Genomic DNA, 5,179 nt, shown 5'->3' with positions numbered 1-5,179 from the left:
CACGCGTACATCGTATCTTGTCCTTAACAGGCGAAAGAACAAGCTGAAGAACTGCCTATCCAGGGCTCCCTCCTGCCCCCCACGAACAACAGAGCCTTCAGCTTGCACAGGAGCAGAGTGCCTAAACCTTGCACGAGGAGCATGCCACAGAAGTGGGATTAACCCTAGGTACCTCACTGAGTTTGAACAGCACTGAACAGCCACCTCTGGCCGTTCACTTGCCACAGAATAAAAGAAAAAAAATTTTTTTTTTTGAAAAGCAATTTTAGTGGCACTGGTGATAACGGGGATGCTTTTGGACTGCAGCGCCAGGGACTGTGGCTGCGATGGACACGAGTGCTTGCGGAGTGGCCTGAAGAAGGCAGAGACAAAGGGGAGGCCCCTCTGGGTGAGCATGTGCCTCTGGAGTACCTCACCAGATTGCTGAGGGAGTGTGCCAGCATTCATTGCAAGAAGCTGCCCCAGCTCTCTTGCACCCAGAAGTCAAGGACACAGGCAGCAGTGGGGAGCAGCAGCAGAAGACACTAGCCCCACAAGGACCAGCCAGACTGCACCACTGCCAATAACTGCACACCTTCTGAGCAGGCCCAGTCCTGTAACCCACCATCAGCTGGCACCCTCTTCAAGCTGCCTCTCAGGTGGGTGAACAATTCAGGCATTTGGTGGCACCTGTGCCAAGGACACAGAGCCTCCCCCTCCACTGCCACAAAGGCTGCCTGAGGACACGACGGAAGTTCTCCCCAGACATGTTTACGAGGCAGCTCACCACTGAATTTCCTCTTGACTCCTGGGCTGAGCTCCCTCTGAAGGGGACAGAAACCTCAGCTGCTCAAGGGCAAAATAAGACCCTTAGGAAGGCAAGGTCACTGAGCATTTCAACTGCCTGCTGGTGAGTAGGCTCTTCTCTCTGCACCTGTAAATCCTTCTCCATTAACAGGAGAAAAAAAAAACCACAAGCTCTGTGAGAAGAGCTGGTATGAAGACCTGCTCCTAAATCACTGCATGGGCAATGGGTCACGTTTCACCCACCAGGTACCTGTTACAGCAGGTGCCCGCAGTGCGTGGCAGCCATTAAAGCGAGGTGGCTGAGGCACGTGGCGGCTGTTGAGGGTTGGTGTGGGGCGGTTGCAGGGCGCGTGGTGACTGTGGAGCGTTTTGGCACAGGGAGGGGAGGGCAAGTCCTGGCCCTGTGGAGGGCCTGGGCTCTCGGCCCCTCAGGGGAGGGCAGGTGCCAGGTGGTGGCCAAGCACAGAAGCGATACCAGCAGCAGATGGCCACCACTCAGCAGTGCCTGGGGAGCAAGGAAGAGGTGGTGGTGCCCAAGGTGGCGCTGGGGAAATGAAGGCGCTGGAGGTGAGTGGGGCTGTGTGGTGGGCAGCAGCAGGCGTGGCCACCTGGCTGCCTGTGCCATGCACTTGGGGGAGCCTGTTGAGGGGAGAGCGGAGAGGTTGCCCTGAGCACACTTGGCTTTTGAAGCAGCTTTGGGCCGAGTCAGTGTCATATTGGGAGTGCTTTCCTTAACCTCGTAGCTCTTGGTGCAGCTGAGAGGCTTTTCTGCTGCAGCATGATGCCTGCAGGCTGTTGCCCCCCAGGGCCGCTAATGTGGGAGCACCCGTGTTTGTGTTTGCAGGCTGCCAGCAGCAGTTCCTAGCACAGTGTCCCCAGGGCAGGCAAGGAGGCTGCTGCAGCCCAGCCTGGGGGTTTCCTGGCGAAGGAAAGCAGCTGTGTCCCGCTTCAGCCTTGCTCGGGACACCTCTGGCGTGCCCATTTGGACTCCTAGCGGTGTGCTTAAGTGTCTTCTTGAAGGCCACTAGCTTCTGAAAGGAGACTCTTCAGCTTGGGTGGGTGATATGAATTTGCCTTGCACTAAGCCTGGGACTCTTTCCAAGCCTGGTGGGCACAGGTCTGTTCTGCCTGTGCAGAGCAGGAGGCTTGGTAAGCTTGGGTGGAAGTTTCTTCCTGAGGTTGCCTCCTGAGTCCCTGAAGGAGTGGTGCTTGCCCAGTGAAGGTATAGGCTAGGTGCAGCTTTCAGGTGTTGGGTGAGCTGTGAAAGCCTTTTTGGCAGGAGAGCCCAGTCAGTTCTGACTACTTGTCACCAGCTTAAGAAGCCTAAATGAGAGAGGGGAAAACCAAAAGGAAGCCAAGGAGGCTTGCTCAGGGGCTCTTTGTGTTTCCCTGAGCAGCTGTGCCCTGGTGGAGTGGGTTCTTTTGGCCTTGGAGCTGCATGCCTGCAGAGCTGTTTTTTTTTTTTTTTAAATGGAAACTGTTTGACCCTCGGTAAGCGTGGAGCAGAGTCTCACGCAGTTATAGCAGCAAAGTGTATTTCCAAGGCCCTCCGCAACCCCTTCAGAAGATAGAGATGGCATTTCTCTGTCTTTGGTTACCTAATTACCAGTAATGCTGGCCAGGGAAGGCAGAGCCTGGGTAGCTCCAGCGCAGCATGTCAGAGCTGTGTTTCTCCAGAGTGTGCAGCCTCCTGCCCCTGGAGGCCCTGCCCCATGTTTAGCCCTCCCTTTTAGGGGGCCCCAGCTCAGCCTCCTGTGGAGCTGAAAGCTTTCCCAGAGACCCCAGGCCCTAAGGTATGATGAGGGAACAAGCAAGCAAATTCAAGGGCTGCCTTGAGAGCACTGAGCTAACAAAATCTGTGCTCCCTGCTGGGCCTTTCTGATATTGGTCATCTGTTGGAAAACCTTCATTTGTCAGGCCTGCCTCAAGGGAGAAGTCTGGGTCTCTGGTTCTGCTGCCAGCCAGGTCTGTGCTGCAGGGTGCCTGGGGCAACTCAGAGAATGGGAGGCCATTTCCCCTAGGCGTCCCTGTGCTCTGTGGGCTTTGTGCCTCTTCCTCGGTCGTGCTCTGAAATGCTCTGCTTCCCTCCCCGAGTCGTGGTGCTGCCTTTGGGCAGCCTCCAGTGCTCTTTCCCTGCCCAGCTGCAGGCTACTAACTAAAACCGCTTGTTGTCCTGGGGTTTGTGGTGTTCAAGTTGTCTGCTGTAAACCAGTGTTACAAACATGCAACAGGCTGGAGGGGAGTGGTTTTGGGCTCAGCGGAGGGAGGAGTTGCAGGGTGAGGAGAGAGGGGTTTTGGAGTTGGTGGTGGGGGTGACTTTGAGCTGGGCTGCGGTAGCCTGGGTCCAGGCCCGGTGGGCCGGTTTCAGGCATGGCAGGGCAGCTTCCAGGCCGTGCCAGAGCAGTTTCAGGCCGCAGCAGGCTGGTTTGGGGCTTGTAAAAACGTTTTACCAAAAGCAGTGCTTGAGCTCTCCTGAAAAAGCCAGGGTAACAAAGCCCCTTGTAGAAAGACCGCTTATCAGCATTTTCCTGTGGAAACATTTCTAAAGAGCTTTCTGTTGGTCCAAAGACATCAGCAGCGCTGTTTTCTCTGCCGTCGCTTAAACGTCACTGTTGTTCACAACTGCAGGCCTCCTTTGACATGGGGAATGTGCTGGTGGGGCCAAGTGAATTGCTGTTTAGCTGTTGAGTTGCTCCCGCTAGTTCGGCTAGTACAAGAGTCTCCAGGAGTAGATGTTTTCCCAAGCGGGAGAGGAGAGCGCTCATACGAGTAACGGGATAAAAATCTGTGCGTAAGCGAGAAGTGTGCTGGCCTGCTCAAGGGATTTAGGCGGCTAGGTCCCAAGTTGTCAGTACCTTGTCCATGAGACTATGGTGGAACCTGAAGGGCAGTTGGAGGCTACTGTCTGTTTTAACTGTCACAAGTGAGGCAGGTGTTAAGAACAGGAGTCAGGAAGCCACTTAGATGAAAGGCTTTTCCTGATTAGCATCTGCTGTTAAATTTTAGTAGAATAACCTTTGTGTCATTGTTACTGTGCCCTTTTTTTGTTTGTTTGTTTGTTTTGTTTTTTTGTTTTTTTTTTTAGTAAGGAGTGCGACATGCCCGATGACCGATCTAAAGAGTTTGTAGAGATATTTAAGGCTGAGCAGTAGTACCTATAGTACCTAGAGACAGGGAAGCTTTTGTACTCCATGATTGTACGGAAGTGAGTTACTTGTATGAACTGTTCTTATTAAAATATTGCAATCTTAAGAGGGACCCTGAAGTGACTTGATTATTGTACATGGGTCTTTCAAGTTACATTACCTAGAATGGAGCCTGTGGGAGAGAAGTGCCCAGTCAGAAAAGGAAAGAAATGTGGAGCCTACCAGGAGGGTTGCTTTTTGGTGAGCAAGTGGTGAATAAAGTACCACTCTGGTAGTACTAAAACACTTAAGGAGAGTCAGTCAAACTGGGTTGAACTCCCAGGAAGTAGTTCGATTAGAAACAAATGGAAGACGAGCGTGAAAGCCAGCGTACCAGCTGCTGGGGGTATGAGCAGACCCACAGGACGTGGTGTTCCCTTCCTCCAAGAGAAACAACGGGCAAAGTGCAAGCGGGCTGGCGATGCCTGCGGTGCAGTTACTGCCTGGGGGCTGCTCTGATTAGGATGATAGGAAGGAGCAGAAAAATACTCCTGCATGTCCCCGCAGGAGTGCAGCCACGTGACTGCACAGGAGCCACCCTCTGGGGCGGGGGGTCTGGGCCCCTCTGTCCAGCCCGGCATCTCCCATATGAGGAAAGGCTGAGAGAGCTGGGACTTCAGCCTGGAGAAGGGAAGACAGAGGGGGCATCTTAGCAAGGTGTTGAAATATCTGAAGGGAGGCTGTAAAGAGGCTGGGGCCAGGCTTGTCAGTTTGCCCAGTGACAGGATGAGGGGCAACGGGCACAAACTGAAACACAGGAAGCTCCATCTGAAGAGGAGGAACAACTGAACAGGCGACTGCTGTTCCTCCCTGCCAGAAATCCCCCTCCCCAGGGCGCAGGGCACTTGGTCCCCCAGAGATCCCTGGCCCCAGCCCTCACCAGCACAGGGAGCTCGCGTGCCGCAGGAGCCGCTCTGCAGGGAGACCGAGGGAGAAAGGAGGAGACAAAGTAGGGGAGAGAGGGAAAAGAAGAAAGAGAGAGAGAGGAGAGAGAGAAAGCGGGCAGCAAAGAAAGAGAAAGGGAAAGTGGGAAAAGAGGGAGAGAAAGAGGGAGGGAGAAATGGAGAAACAGAGAAAGAATGAGAAAGAAGAGAGAACAAGAGACGGGGGAAAAAGAAAGCAGGAGAGAAAGTGGGGGGAAAAGGAAAAGGCAGAGGGAAAAAGGGAGGAAGGGAGGAAAAGGGGGAGAGAAAGAAGAAGAAATGGGA

Source organism: Struthio camelus, chromosome 10 (genome assembly GCF_040807025.1).
Source record: "Struthio camelus isolate bStrCam1 chromosome 10, bStrCam1.hap1, whole genome shotgun sequence".
NCBI lineage: Eukaryota > Metazoa > Chordata > Aves > Struthioniformes > Struthionidae > Struthio > Struthio camelus.
The sequence above is the reverse complement of the archived record's forward strand: the minus strand, read 5'-3'. Positions refer to the sequence as shown.